Source organism: Opisthocomus hoazin, chromosome 8 (assembly GCF_030867145.1).
Source record: "Opisthocomus hoazin isolate bOpiHoa1 chromosome 8, bOpiHoa1.hap1, whole genome shotgun sequence".
NCBI classification, from domain to species: Eukaryota; Metazoa; Chordata; class Aves; order Opisthocomiformes; family Opisthocomidae; genus Opisthocomus; species Opisthocomus hoazin.
This window is the reverse complement of record NC_134421.1, coordinates 23064332-23080902: the sequence shown is the minus strand read 5'-3', so window position 1 is coordinate 23080902 and position 16571 is coordinate 23064332. Positions and strand designations below refer to the sequence as shown.

The following is a 16571-nucleotide window of genomic DNA, read 5'->3' as shown; positions in this document are numbered from 1 at the left end:
GAAACTCTAATTAACATTTAAGCTATGAAGGCTATTTTAAAAAAAGTTATAGTGAGGCTTTCAGCCTGCTAAGCAAAAATTCAAAACACTGACACTGCATGTTAAACATTACAAAACAGAAAGCGGAGGTCACCAGCAGCCTGATCTGTAAACATATGTAAGCCTTTTTGTTCTTGACAAGTACGAAATCAGCATCCATTAGAAAGCTAACCATGATAACTGTCAGTAAACTTGTATACTTGCACCCCTTGGAAAAACGCATAAACAAGCCCAGCCTTTAGCTGAGAATTTAGAAGCATAGCTTCCACTATATTTCAGGGTCTATATACTTTAACAAAAAAAGAGTTCTGCATCAGATCCTAATGAGTTCAGCCTACACCCAGGGAGCAAGAGCTGAGCACAGCATTCGTCTCTTCATCTTTTTCCTCCTGTGATGCAACAAAAGACATGAAACGCTTCCAGACAGCTTGATCCAAGTGGATAAAAGGAAGGCAGTGGGGGAGTTTCTGCTATTACAATACACTCACGATTAAATAATTTTTGTTTCTCCAGCCCTTGGTTTCTCCTGTTCAGTCCAGATACATACGCTACTTCTGGCCCTCGTGCTAGCTCAGCAATCTGCTCAGAGAATTCTCTCAAGCTCTGCCTATACTGTGGGAACCACCAGTCTTTTGCAAATCTCAGGTGTATGCATACCTGGCATGTCTTGTCTTGACCTGGGGCGTATCAAGACTCAGGGCCACTTGTTGGCATCCAGCTTGCAAGGAAATAGAAGTGTACAGATTGCTCTCTCATCCTTTTTCCTCCATAAACTCTGTTTTCTATAAGAAGAAAATGTAGGCAAGCAGAGGGCATCACAATGCAGTCCAGTAGGTGCTTCCATTTAGACCTTTCAAGAAACCTTAAAAGAAATTCAATAAGATTCATCCTTCATAATGATGCTTATCCACAATTTTGCACATCTTTAAAGGAATAATCACAGAATGTTCGGGGTTGGAAGGGACCTCTGGGGGTCATCTAGTCCAACCCTCCTGCCGAAGCAGGGTCACCTACAGCAGGCTGCATAGGACCTTGTCCAGGCGGGTCTTGAATATCTCCAGAGAAGGAGACTCCACAACCTCCCCGGGCAGCCTGTTCCAGTGCTCCGTCACCCTCAGAGGGAAGAAGTTCTTCCTCATGTTCAGACGGAACTTCCTATGCTTCAGTTTGTGCCCATTGCCCCTTGTCCTGTCGCTGGGCACTACTGAAAAGAGCTTGGCCCCATCCTCCTGACACCCAAACTTAACATATTTATAAGCATTTATAAGGTCCCCTCTCAGCCTTCTCTTCTTCAGGCTGAACAAGCCCAGCTCCATCAGCCTCTCCTCGTAGGAGTTCCAGACCCCTCACCATCCTCGTAGCCCTCCACTGGACACTCTGCAGTAGCTCCTCATCTTTCTTGAACTGGTGAGCCCAGAACTGGACAGACTACTCCAGATGAGGCCTCACTAGGACAGTGTAGAGGGGAAGGAGAACCTCCCTCAACCTGCTGGCCACACTCCTCCTAATGCACCCCAGGATCCCATTGGCCTTCTTGGCAGCCAGGGCACACTGCTGGCTCATGGTCAACCTGTCGTCCACCAGGACACCCAGGTCCCTCTCCGCAGAGCTGCTCTCCAGCAGGTCCGCCCCAAGTCTGTACTGGTGCATGGGGTTGTTCCTCCCCAGGTGCAGGACCCTGCACTTGCCCTTGTTGAACCTCATCAGGTTCCTCTCTGTCCAAGTTTCCAGCCTGTCGAGGTCACGCTGAATGGCAGCACAGCCTTCTGGTGTATCTACCACACCTCCCAGTTTGGTGTCATCAGCAAACTTGCTGAGGGTACATTCTAACTCTACATAATAATCACTTCACAAAGTTACAGGCAACAACATAATCAATTTTTTGTCCACATGCCAACTTTCAGCCCACTCAGCCACAGCCAGGACTCCCTCCTGTTTTGCCTCAGTGCTCCCTGGGAAACTCTCCGTGTTGGCCAGGCTGAGAGCTGAGCTCCCTTAGGATGCAGTCACATGGACGTGCACAGGACAGTGTTTGCTGTGATGACCACATACACACGCCCGGAAACGAACAGCACCAGAAAAACTACAAATGCACATAGAAGGGATCTTCTCTGCCATTTCAAGCAAGCATATGCAGACCCTATCTCAAAGGCTACTGGGTGTCAATCCAGGCCTACGTCAGGCCAAACATTTTGGTCTCAGTCCTATGATTAAATTATGGCATTGTAACAAGTTATAGCCTGTCAGATTAACCATGCCAGCTATCTGCAGGCATGCTCTCAGACTACCCCAAACATGGCTCACTTCTTTCACAGAGGCTTAAGCTAAGTCACATCACCTTACAACTGTGGTGGGCTAAGTTTGCACACCTGGACAAGTACCAACAGTTAGTAAAGCTCTTCTGAGCTTCATTAGCTCAGGGGCATCTTTTGAAGCCCCTGTAACCCAACCATGTGCTGAGACCTTAATAACTGACTGCAGACACAAATAATATTCATACTGAGCCATGCAAGTAACCATTTGTAAAATTGGACTAAGTGTAGGAGGATGTAAAGGGTTGATATACAGGTACAAGGATGTTAATACTGCTACTTTTGGGATAATGTCATTCACCTCAGGGTTAAAACTGCACTTCTCAGTTTTCACCAAGCTGTAGAGCTCATTTTAAAATTTTAGATTACTGATAAAGAAATAATTTTGAGAACATATTCAGATATGTATCTCAAACAGTATTCTGTATTATTACCATCAAAGGTGAAGGGCCCATTCACTTCGATCGTCTTATAGAGTACAGGCACTCTGGGGTCTCTGCCTAGAGCACCAGCGCAGAACAGTACAGTCCATTCTCCATGCAGTGTGAAAGACTCTTCCTCCCAGCAAGCACCTTATGCTATAGGAGAAGGTTGCTGTGTATACCTGCCTCAACACACAGCTCTCCAACGGCCCCTGCACTGCCTTCACTGTGGAGAAAATCCATGAGATCCACACTGCTCTTTTTCCACCAAGTGAAGGTCACCTCCAAAGCCTGAGTGCACTACAAACAGGTTTCTATAAGAAAGCCCCTTCCAAACACAAGGAATGGAGATACCTGCCCAAAACCAAGCCTAGGCTTTTCCCAAAGCCATAGAAAGTTAATCCATGATGAATACTGTTCTTGTAAACCACCTCTTTACTATTTGGGGTGGTGAAGGTGGAGAGAGGTTCTCTTGGAAAGCCCATATTTTCACCTAAATTCACTACTCTGCATTCCATAAAAATCTGAACTATTTTCACTGAAGTCAAGAATCAACTGTACTTACACTGGGATGAAACGCACTGCTGCTTTTATAGAGGAACGTGTTTGGCAAGCTTAACTATCAGCAGCATTATCTCAGCAGCTTCTAATTCTATACCACTAGCTGAAAACATGTTATCAGCTGTTGTATTTGGATGTGCACTAAAAAGCAACCGGATACTTATCACAGTAATATTTCTACCACACAGTTAGCAAACCCACCTCCACAAGTATTCAGCCAGCTGTTCGTACAGTGTATCAAAGTCCCTACCTACAGCGTACAAAAGCTCTGTCATGTGCCTTAAAGGTAAGCTTTAGTTTACATTAGGAGGTAAAAAGTCATACCCACACAACTCTGCTGGTTGAATTCATGGTTTTGCATTGGTGTGGCTGCAATGATTCAAGTTCCAGTGTAGATACATGTGGCCAGACTGATGTCACTCTGATGCAGACATCTGAAAGTTACATGTCTAAATCTCATTTGTGTTAAGCATGCTGTACAGTCAATGGAGAGGGACTGACACCTGCAGGGTGATTTCTCTAATTTGTTTTAGATATTTTACATACGTATACTGAAGGTACTAGTTCTCCCATTCACTACGAGGAAGCCCCAGACACTTGACTAATTAATATTTGCCTAAATTTGTGAAGATGGATCCCATGTAGAGCATCATGGAGCTTTACACAGGTAGAGTTTATTTTTCTTCTCAGACCAGAATAAGGTATGTCAGTATAAGCACTCCTATTTAAGTATAACTGCATCCCACTGGGATTTGGGCTGGTCACAAGTACACTGCTCTGAAAAAAACATTCAGTGCAAAAAATTCTGTGGTATTTTAAAGTGCCTGTAGCCAGCCTCTGCCACTGGAGGAAGAGGCAAATACCATACCCAGGACTTTCCAAATCCCAATCTTGAATAATTTGTTATTTGAAAGAAAGACTTAATGTGACCTACACTAAGTCAGTCAACTGACGTAGCTTGTACATGTTAAATTTTCTCCTGCGTGTAACAAAAAACGAAGAGGAAAAAAAACCCCACAATCTTTCACTGTGAGAACTCCCTAGATCCAGCTCCTTTTCCTCACTTTCTCCACATGACTATATTTTTTCTTGAGATCCTTCAATCTTTTCTGCAAGCACTTTACCTCACCACAGTGTCTTTTACCTTTTTATCGAGGTCTGTAAAGTCAGGGGGTGTAGACAGCTTTCTTTACTAGATCAGAGGAAAGGGTGATGTAGCTAAAAAAGAGTAAGCTAATAGCTAGAGTCCACTGTTTACGTGTTATAGCTAGGCTGGTCATTATATCTGAGCTGGTCCCCTAGGAATTTACTTCTGTCTCCCCTGCAGTGATAGGATGTGTTCAGGGTCATCCCTCCTGCAATTGTGTGAGCCTCATGGCAGAGGCTCCCTAAGGCATCGCTACAGCCCAGCTCATGTTCGTGGAGCACACTCGCCCTCCCAGCCTGCACTGAAGCCCCTACCATCACCACGTTGCAGTGGCTGTACACAAGGCAGCTGGAGTGCAGCTACCCAGGTATGGCTACCTGACTCATCATCACACCTCTGGCCACAGTCTATACATATCCCCTTTTTCAGCACACCCTTCTGTAGTGCTCTCAACAGTTTCAAGTCCTTCTCTTTCCCCATGAAGAGCAATCAACTAGTGTTAACTACCTCTAAGCTGCGGAATTCCTCTGCAGGAAGGTCTAGCTCCTTTCTTCCCTGGCTGTGAAGGGGCTCCTTATTTTGTGGAGAGGTACCCTGTGTTCCTACATGAAGTTTTCTTGTTCTCCTCCTGTTTTTTTTCCACCAGGAGACCTTTGTTCTCCTCCCTTCACAGAGGCTGCTCATTCCCATTCCTGCCCTACGACAAGCATCTCTGAACCCTCTCCTCTTGGGCAGATTCCCTGCTGGCTTTCTCTTTTTTCATTATCCCAACACAGTGAGTGATCGCCACAAAAGCACAAACCAACCAGAGAATCAATAGCGCTTTAGCACTTCCAGTTTTCTCAAGGCCAGTGAGCTTCCAGCTGCCCCTTGATTTTTATTTCACTTGTCAGAAGCCTGGAGGAAAGCGGAACTGATGGTCTTCGGCTGCTAAACAGAAAAGCAGATTGTTTCCAGTGTGATAAAGGAGTCTGGAATGAGCTCTTTTTTCTTCGCTCTGCCAACTCCAGACCACTCCACAAAGGCTGCAATGACCAGCGTGGGAGCTAGGTGTTTGCCTCAGAGACCTACAGGTGTTTCAGTTCTCTAATCCTATGCCATCTGAAGTTAAGCACAGCTCAAAACATAAGCAGAAGTTGCATTTTTAAGGTGTTAAAACCAATTAACAAACAGCTGACAAAAGAAGAAAAATCCTACATTCCCATCAGCAAACAGATTGACTTCTGTTACATAGTTTATCACACTGTACTCTCTGTTCCGCTGCCTGCTTCAGAAACCAAATATCTCATTTTATTCACATTTCTGACATACTTTATCCACCATAACTTAATATTTTCTTAGCACATAACTTTGTGAAATATGATCTCTCTTTCTTTTCATCCCAGTTGAATGATTTTTCATGTTTTGATTAGTCTGAAGAGAATGATGGAGTACTCCAGTTACACAGATACACAGTTGCCATATATGTATTGAATTTAACCAAGACTGGAACTTCCACACAATCTATTTTTCTCACTGAAAAATAACAAATACCAGAAGCACCAAGATATTCACGTCACCACAAAAATACCCAAAAGATATTTGTGACAGGAAGGGTAGAATTCATCTATTCTAATCCAAAAGTTTAAAACTCGGATGCCAAAGTGTAGGGTGGTCATTCCTGACCCTATGTATAGCCAGTGAATATACTGAGTACCTCTTCAAGACAAGTCATCTTGCCCTATCTTTTGACTACTGTCAGATTCACTGCTCCCTAGAGGCAAAACTCTCTCTCTTTTGCCTGGTCTCTCTTTTAGGGTCTGGAGCAGCAACAGGGCTGCGTCAGAAGGAACCATGAGGAATGCAGACCCATTGATTTTGGAAATCACCGAGACTTAGCATAGCAACGTATTATTCAGAACTGCAAGATCCTAAATGAAGTTTTCTTCAGCATTTAGGAAATGCCATTCTAGCTAATTCATAAAATTGGTTAGATTACAGCCAAAGATACTGTCCTGTCCTTATTTCGAGACATGAAAGACGAGTGGTGAGTCTGCCACCAAGCACCTTTGTTCTTTGTTAAATCAGGAGCATGCTCCACAGAAAAGGCGTTAACTTTGCTTTCAGAGAAATGCCTTACGTGATGCATCTTAAGCTGTGAAGGAACCAATGCAAGCTCCTTACATGAGAGTCTGAAGTGGGAAAAAAAGTCAGAACTCCCTAAACATAGTAGACAATCTGTCCAAAACTCTGCAAAAATCAAATATTTCAGGAACAGAAGGCCCATCTCTTCAAAATGGCACTTAATTCATTTCAGTGAATCCACTGAGAGGAAACCTACAACACACTGTGGCAGAAAAATCATCAGTAAAGTTTACAGCGGAGATGCCTGAGATGCCTGAGATGAAAAGTTCCCAAGAAATTCCAGAAAGGACTGGCAAAGCCAGCTTTCCAAATTGGTAATGTAACGCTAGCAGCACTTCTATTGTTACATAATGGATTTTACAGGTATTCAAACATTATTTTTTCAGGAAGGCTCAGAACTATTTACTGTCTTATGATAGTTCCAAATGTGGGAGCATGTTAATTAAACAACAGGTTTCAGCTATATAGTTCCGATTTCTGTCATGACTGACTAATTACACAGCTTTATCTGTTGGAAGCCAACTGTTATCTTACAGAAAGTTGTTGAAGCCAGTTCAAAAATATCTCAATTTTCTGAGCCAATCTAAATATCAGATTTTTTTCCAGAATCATAAAAGTTGATTTAAATTATTTTCCTGGGACTGAAAAACAATGCTGTGAGGAAGCAGGGTATTAAATATGGTTTAACTTCGCAGCAGGAGAGTTACACCCCAACCAGCACAAGGCTTTTGTAACACTGCAGCCAAAACAATCGTGTATTGTTCCTCTCCAAGATTTCTAGTGTTCAGAACTTTTTCAGATTTGCAAGACATTCTTTTTTGACATATTTGAAAAACAGTTTTATAACGCATAGTTCTGCACTGTGATTAAATTTATCCTTTTCTAATGAAGTGAGAGATATAAGTTCTGTTCTAAACCATGTGTTTTCTCCAGTTACAAGCATAACTCCATCATGTTTGAGGCAGCTAAAGACTGTCAAAGGCCACCGGTGCCTGTGACCCTTAGCGGGTTCCCACACAGTCCCGCCTAACTTCTTTTCTGGTTCTGATGTGAATATGCACATTTTTAAAGAAACTTTTATGGTTTTTATATTGAAGAGAGTCGTGGTGATTTTCTGCCATGTGAAACATTATCTACTAAATTCAATGTAGCTTCTGAAGAGAATGTCACTATCATTACAATATATCCCTTTTTCTCCTTTTCACTTCCTCTCCCTTCCCTCTTCCTCTCTCCTCTGCTCTCCTCTTCTCAAACCACTCCAAATCATGCTGTTGCTTTACCTTGCTACTGGGATGAACTATGATAATATATCCCTTTCTTTTCCTTCTTGAGAGTGTTTTGAGACTGTCACACAACACATCCACACAAATTTTTGTCGTGCTATTCACTCCATCCAGATGTAATGCAATTTATTTTCACGGTATCTGGAAGTGGGTTGACATTAAAGTGAACGAACAGCTGTTAATGACAGTTGACAAAAAACTATGCCTGTCTTTATTGTTCATGCTAGTCAGTCTAATAATACTGCTCTCATTACAGGGCTATACTGAAAACAATGAAAACAATGAATTAAATTATTACCTGTTGCCACATCCTAAAACTTGCATAGTTAGGCATTTATGAGCTGCTACACAAAGCATCTTTGAGCTCTGAAGACTCTTCTCACCAAAAACCCTGCAGAACCTCATCACAGATTTCATATGCAGAAAGTAGAGGTAGGCAAGATGGGATGAGTAAAAGCACTGGGCACGATTCATGTACTTCTGGACCAAAAAGAGCTACAAAAATGCAAATTATTTTTCTTCTTCTTATATGAAGAGCATAGATTTCAGTCCAATACTCTGTGGACAGAGTTCCTCCACCTGCTTTTACTCAGAGAAAATACTAATTGTAATTCAAAAGTAGCAGCTGATCTTCTTTGCATAATTTCAGGGACAGATAGCAGCTTCTCTGAACAGGACTGGACCACCACGCATGTTTGTTGGTAGTTTTTATTTGTCTCATATCGTAGTTCTTATTTATTCTGTCTGACCCATTCTTGACATTTTTGCTCCTTCAAAGTTATCTTTTGCTTTCTCCTCCCTTCCTAGTACTCCTTACACTCCCTGATACTGATTTTATCCACACAATGACTCTGCTTCTCACTCACTGTAAATCTTTGGTCCTGCTTTTGTCTGTGCACCTATTGACTGCTGGCTCTGATGCTCTGGCACTCTGTCCTGCTCCACCTTCTCCCCCTGCATTTCCTTCCTCTCCTCCCTCTAATGATTGCTTTCCCTTAATTCCAGTCATTAGAGAGGTCTGGAACAGACAGCGTCACAACCACATGGAAAAGTGTTTCCTCTACTTCCCATTTTAAGATAATCTCTGTTCCAGATGGTTACAAGCATTACCTGGTTGTGAATTGCTAGTGTGCTTTTGCGCTAAAATTAGGCAACAGAGTGTAAGAGCATTAAATTGCAAAACAGAGAGAGAGAGAGACAGCAGAAATTGCTGTGTTGGTTGTTACAGCTGCTCGCCACACCTAGAATTAGCATTGTCTGACAATTCCCATTCCATGGTGGTTTTTTAGTTCTGAATGCTTTGCCAGATCTCCATAGCTTAAATTTTCCAGCTGGACATCTGCTTTGAGAAAGTATCAGTCAAAATGGTGCAAAAATGCGTAAGACTGAATCCAAAGAAAAGCCAGCTTTGCTCACATTTTACTCAAAAATGCAGGTAAACTTTTTCTTTGCAAACCTTTATATCCCCGTATTTGGGGGCAGAAGTTTGAAGCTTAGCAGGGAACAGCGTGGTGTAAGAGAAAACCTTCTTCTCATGCACACGGGAGGAGAGGAGATGGGGAGGAGGGTAGCCTGGGACAGGAATCTTAAGGACTGAATTTCAAAACAGAGAAAAAAAGGTTAGGGTGAGCAGGGAAAAGCTGTCTACACACGGCAGAAGAATCAAAGCCTGCTAGGACATGGTCCCCTTCAGAGAAGGCATCTCACCATTCTCCTGCTGTAACAAACATAACACGGGCAAACTATATACATATATTTTTATATATATAAATATACCAAATTAATCTAAAGGCTTCAAATGGCTTATGCAGGGCAACAATATCTTTGCCATGTTGGTGAAGTTGCTTCTTAGTGTTTAAAAATTTAATAAAGTAGGCTTTATACTGTGAAGCATTTTCTATTTGCCTTTTAAGCCCTGTGAAGTTGTACATCACAAACCTGTCACAGAAAACAAAACCAAAAAAAAACCCAAAAAAACAAACTGAGGCTGCAGAAAAGAATTAGGAAATCACGCAGTTGCTTGCATTACCTTATCTTCATCTCCCCTGCACTACAATATATTTGCTCTACAATACAATCTTTCACTGCAGGAATACACACTGTTGGTTTGCAAAGACCCTCTACCTCATTCAGTGCACAAAAGATCCTACTCAGAGATGTCTTCCAGAGAAGACTATTCACTCTTCAGCCTTGCTTCTTTTGCTGCAGAAGATGTAAAGTGTGTGGTAAAGCAGATTTATATCTTCCAGAAGAGAAATGATCATTCCACAGCTGAATACTTCCAAGAATAAACGGATTCTATATTTGTCTCTTCCACAGACTTCCACAAAAGGTACTTTATGGACCTGCATTGTTTCAGGGATATGTATAGCTCCCTAGTACAGGTAAAGAGCAAAGTGCCCGTGGTTAATAAATCCCTTGGCTGTGCGTGTTTTTCAGCCTGCCTGCCATCTTGTCCCCAAATACCTCAACTGGAAGCCTGAATCCCCACTACCCAGAACACGCACCAGCCAGAAGACTGGGAATCTGAGATGGCTGGACTGCCGTGCCCTGGCTCCCAAAAATGGGGGAAGGAGTCAGAGCCTGCAAATTGTTCAGCCTCAGAGCTAGAAACAGTAGCTACACTGAGATCCAGATACTTCTACTGAATAAAGGGTTTAATGACAGCAGAATAAGGAATGCATTGTTTCCTTTTACCTACCTAACTGCAAAGTCATAAGTAGAGACAAAGTACTCTTTGCATTTCCTGCAGCTGAAACCACCTCTGGTTTACCCCCTTCCAGTACAACAGGACAGCCACTGCACCTGAGTCATCCTGTAGCAGACACCCCTTTTTCTGTCAGAATGTCAGAGTCCCAAGTGACCAGGAGGCTTTACTGGTGTTGATGAACTTCACCTGGAGCGTCTCCCACCGCCTTGCATATGGCCTAGACCCCATTTCAGCTCAGCCCAGAGCCATCAGCCCCTGCACTAGTGATGCTGTAGGAGTGCCAGCCTCTTGCCCTGCCTCCTGCATGGATTTCAGATTCACACTGCAGCCTTGTCTCCAACCCTGTCTCTGGCTGTCTCCTTTTGTTCCCAGACAGACACCCTAGATGGGCCCTGGACCTGGGTCATCACTCGCCAGGCTGGGGCTGTCGATGGAGCCTGTTACCAGCACCCACCTCTGCCCACCATGTTTGGCCCTCATGGGAAAGCACCACATCGGTTAGGGCACAGCCTGCACTGGGATGATTGTCAGCCCCAAGGTCCCTGTCCTGCAGAGAAGAAAGGTTCTATGAAGCACTAGATGACAGCCTACATTTGGGTTCACTTATAACACACTTAGTCTCCAGGAAGAACTGGGTCAAGCTGTGAAAAGAAATCATTCTCCAGAATACCAGGTTAGATAGGGACTGCCCAAATCCTGCCTCCCCTGGACACAGGCTATATGCCCTTTAAATTCCTGTTTTCTTGTTCTTCCATTTCATGAATGCTGTTCACCTTCTACCAGAATAATCTGGTGACTCAAATCCATGAGAGTCAATGTTCCTCATTCATCTCCCACATACCTCCCCTTTTTGAAGAGTATGAAGCACCACTAAAGCAACTTTTACAAAACACTCTGGCAGCGTGTCAGATCCCTCCACCCCCAAACACCTTTTGCTTTCAGAAACTGTATCCGAGTTGGACACTGGCACCTATAAAAAGAATTCTCTTGAGTGCCATCTGTCAATGAGTCTTCAGCAAGGCTATAAAACAAGGGCACTGAAAAACACATGCCAAAACACAATGCACGTCAGTTCGAGCATTTACAAAAAATATTCCAGGTTATATAACCAGAGCACCAGTCCTACATGGTTCCTCAGCCTCTTCTACGTCAGCCTGCTATCAGAGCTGGCATTCGCTGTTGGCTTTGCACCTTTTTCCATCAGTCAGCCTTGACAAGGGGGATATCGTCTGCCCCTTTGCCAGTTTTAACACCAGAGTCAAGATGCTGAGCGGCCACAGCAAACACAAACCCTGTGGTGTGATGTAGTTTGAGGTAAGTAGAGACAACGTTTTCCAAGAAAAATGTACCCAAAGCAGATGTAAGCCTGCTGAACCTAAAGCACAAGTCTACAGATTAGGTAGCAGGAACATGGTCTGAGAATTAGGATGCTGGATGCTCACCCCAGCTCTGCTACTAACATGCTGTATGACCTTGAGCTATTTCTCTCTCTGCTCACCTCCACCCTTTTGTTCATCTTAGCTACTCCAGTTAGAAACTTAATGCTTTCTCCAGATACCTTATTTGACAAATCCTATTATCATTCCCTGCATTTTTTACATGGTATGATCACCTCCAGTGATTTGGCACATTCCTGCATGGCAAATTTACCTAAGACATGTCTGCACCATGCAAAAGTGCATAGCTTGCTGGTGGTGGCTGGCTCCTGGAAAGGGAGTTGTGCTCTTCCTTGGCAGCAGCGGTTCCTGACTCTGCGCTGGCCAGCAGGCAGGTGCAGGAGGAGGTATCTGCGTGTCTGACAGCTGCCAAAATATCTCCTTCCCATCCTCTTCAGGATAAAGACAGCAGGCTGGATTTCGTTGTGCGTACTGCTTCCAGATAGCTGTGGTACAGCTAGCAGCTTCCAGCCAGGGGACACCTGCTACAGCTGACTGAACCAGTACCTGTCTGTAAAACAATCCACTGCTGTGGAGGAAGACCTGCCACGTTTCTAACAGCAGTCGGTCCCTGTACCACCTCACTGGACTTGTAAGCCCAGAGCGAACTCATCTGGCACTGGCCCTGGAGCGCAGGCATCGCCTGGCACTGCACGGTGCGGCTATAGTCCCGAGTTCAGCTGTGAAACCCTGAAAAAGAAAATTCTCAAAGAGATCCAGCAAGTGTGGGGGAAAGAAGGGAAGGCACAGGGGAAGGCTATTGTAATCCCAGCAGCAGAGCAGTGTCAGGAGGGGTGGTACTGAAATGGCAGCTAGTGACATCAGGCAGTCAAGTGACTGTAATAATCGGCAAATTTGACTAATGATCTTGAGTGATGAATCCATTTCCAAAAATCCCACGGGAAGCTCTTAAAAATCTTGCTGAGCACACTGAGGAAGACAGGTGTGCAGTTCCCTGTTTTTTCTGACTGCAGAGAATTAATGGTTTCATTTTTATTCGTATTCTTAATACTGAATGGGCAAGGCAGGAGTCATGAAGCAGAACTGTGAAAACTGCCTCTACAGAAACATTTATTACCCATACCATTTTCTGCACTGGTTTCATAAGCAGCCATCACTGGGAAAAAGACAAGGCACTAGGTTTGCACTTGCAGGTCCCAAGACCTTTCCTCAGTGAAACTAATAATGTCAGTGAGAGGATATAATATGCAACGTCTCTGGCTGTCACTGCATCCAGTAGTTCAGGTCTAGGAGTAGAGAGAAGGGATGAAGACAACTCATAAGACCAAAGAAGACAGAGTTTTAATCTGAAATTTTAGGCCATATGGTACAAAATCAACTATTCCAAACAGAATGGGCAAGTAACTATAGTGCACTCTTCCACTGTATTATTTTGCTTTTATTTCAGAATTTCTCTTTCCTAAAATAGAACTTAAAAAAACCTGATACTTTAGATATTTGAAGATATACATCTTCTCTCATCTCTTGTTTTGTTTACTGCCTTTTCATAAAAGCATCAACAATACAGAGTCGAAAAGAGGAGATGAACTGGGAACTCAACCACTCATCCCAAAATAGAAAAGGAAGCAACAGCAGTCTTGTTCCCTGAGATGAAAGGTCCCAGGAGGGAAGTCAGCAGGCTTAAAAAAGAAAATAAACTCTTCCTCCCAGACTTTCCCCAATTTTTTTCAGACCAAAATATCCTCAACATCAAATCATTCTCCCCAACACTTTTGCATTAAAACAGCATTTTCTAGTGGAAAACTTCTGTCAAAATGTCATGACCAACTCTGCTCAGTAACTTCTGTTGCTGTCGAAATATTCTCAAGGTTACAAACAGAGCATTAGAAATAATATTTTCTCAGCCAAGCTGCTCCTTGCTTACCCAGCAAAGGAGCTGGTCAAATCACTGCTCCCAAGAGCATTCACCTACAAGGAGGGAGGGGCAGGCCAGCCTAAAGTGGAGATTGCAACATTTTCCAGGCAGGTTGAGTCATTTTGTGAGATACTTAACTTACTTACAAACAGTTATGACTTTTTTTTTTTAGTTTTCATTTATCTTCCTTTTCTAGATAAATGTATCTGGGAATCTCTAGGCCCTGAGTAAATGTTTAATAATGTTTTCCTCTAAATGTAATTTGCCGAACTCTCCACTCCTATGTTTGCATTTTAAGCTACACCTTTGTCTTTTTCCCCCTGAAAAATATCAATCCAGCCTTTTTATGGTTTATATGGTCTCTGTCTCTGTCTGTCTTTAGAGAGCAGGGAATGGTAAACAGCAGATAGTTGTTGATACCAGGCAGTGCTGGGTGAGAACCAAGCTCCAAGCGTAGTAATTAAATTCTTTTTGTTATTGCTGCTTCCAGTTTGAACCTTCACAGTCTAGATCATGCCTGTCTAGACTTAGATATTAAGTTTCTCTGACAATGACATGTTCTTGCCTGTGTTTGTACACACAGATGCACACATCTCTTATAAAAATAGCAGTAATGGGCTACCTTGCCCCTGACCTTATCAAACTAATGAAGTAGGGTGTTCCAAGCAGTTTCCCTTAGAGGAGTTACTCTGGGACATACCTGTCCAATAGCAGGGAAGAGCTCTCTTCACTCTGTAACACAAGACAGATCCACCTGCTGCTTTCATTCATTAATAAAAGGGCTTTCCACAGCTGCCTTTTTGAATCCAGAGATCTCTTGCTCTGTCTTTCCTGACAGCATAGCTTTCCTGAAGCTTCTTGATTATCAGCTCCAAAACCAGCTCCTCTTCACCTATCAGAGAAACATCCTCAGTACTCTTTGCCCTAAATGCACCCAGTCCCACTTTTTCTGGTCGACAGATCTTCAGCAGTATGGTAAACTCTCCTCTAAGGCAACAGGAAATGGACCCAGAAGTGCCACGGCCACGGGACATTAGGCGCTCATCCAGTATAAATTCACTCTGCTGGTTCAAATGCAATAAAGCACTTCTGATGGATTAATTTTGCACTGGCAGATTTTATCCCAGATCTTATGCCAGATCAAGCACTGCCCATCTTTGCATGACCACTGCAAAGCCTGAATAAAAATCAATATCCACACCAGAATGCATTCAATAGAAACATGATCCTGTGCCCACCCATCATCCGGCTCAGGTTTGTACGGCTCTGTGACCCAGGAAGGGGTGCATCGGGCAGGAACTGTCATGGTACCAAGGCCTCAGGGAATTCACAGTCCACACAGAAGTGGAGGATTCTCCCTTGGACCATGGGATTATGACTGGGTCTGTGGAAACCGCCGTTTGGTGGGGGAACTTCTGTTTTTCTAACCAGTACCATCTTTGGTTTGCTCTCCTCCCAAGGGTGAAGTGAAGGGCCCACACCCCAGCAATGCAGACTAACTGGTTGTACCTTCAAGGTTTGGCCTCAGCCCTCTGAAGTAGCACAGTTTCATCACCCTAATGAGCGGTGGACTGGACCACTCCTTGGTGACAGTATCTGAACTCTTCAGAGCAGACTATTCACAATGATTAACAGAGTCTGTCATTCCACTTGCAAAGCTATTGATGATAGGTTATCACTCCTCAAACATGTCTTTATGTTGGAGAATTTTTAGCTACCTGTGGTTTTATAGCTTCCCCAACCTTTGGCCACGCTATGCTTAAGCAATTCAATAAAAATTACTGCTTCAGCAACAACTGAAGATAGGAAGTAGGGAATAATCAGTGTGCTTTCAAGACCTATTTCAAGGTCAATAGTGGAATAAAATACTTCAATCTTCTCACAGAGTGAACCTAGAATGCTCTCACAGTGGCCTTACTGAAAAAAAAAAAAAGGTTAAATACTAGTTGTACATGTCTTAGGCCCCTTTTAAGTAAGGCCAAGGAGGCAGCAAGGAGGCAAGAAAAAGGCTTTGCTCTTTCAAGGGAAGATGGGAAATCTGAGACTATAGTTCCACAGTAACAAATTTTGGCAGAAACATCCTGTCCTGGAGCTCCACCCTCACCTCCCATTGACCAAGCAGGTCCTTCACAGCTGCACTGTGAAACACCACCCTGAGACCCTGACGTGAACTCCATGAAGGAGCCAGCCTGAGTTAAAACAGAACAAAGGTTATTTTTTAACACGTATTAGTTCCTTCATCTGGTTCATGACTTCTGTGTTTACTGGTTGAGGGCCTAGTTCCTTGCAGTCCAGGGAAAGGAAAGAGTATGTCGAGGTACTAGGAGCAGAAAGTGGAACTCCTTTATCTGGCACTGTCACCAGATGCCTCATACTTTGGAACCACAATCTGAGGTCCTAACCTCTAAAAGGTCTAACTTCTTGAAAAACAGTCTAACCAAACTCTCAGAAAAAATCAGGCCATCTTGTGGTGACTTGATAGGTTTGAGTGTGGCGCCTTGCTGAACTATTATTCTTTTGTAAAAAAAAAAAATGACCTCTCAGACCTCTCTCTTCTCTGTATTACAAACACTTCTGATGATGTGAGAAATACGAAGGAAATTGTGAGGAGAAATCAACAGATACTTAGGAGGAGCTTGGACACAATGGAAAAGGGGACCA

The 16571-nt window shown here is 43.4% G+C and overlaps 1 long non-coding RNA gene across 3 annotated transcripts in view; it reads right to left on the bottom strand.

Moving 5' to 3' along the window:
- The window catches only part of LOC142362307 (uncharacterized), a 142972-nt gene that overhangs the window by 37654 nt on the left and 88747 nt on the right, over positions 1-16571 (bottom strand). For 2 of the 3 annotated variants that reach the window (XR_012764940.1, XR_012764941.1), the window contains one exon: positions 697-821. The exons of the other annotated variant lie outside the window; for it this stretch is intronic. This is a non-coding gene — a long non-coding RNA (uncharacterized LOC142362307). The remainder of the gene's footprint in view (positions 1-696; positions 822-16571) is intronic. 3 annotated transcript variants of the gene reach the window in all.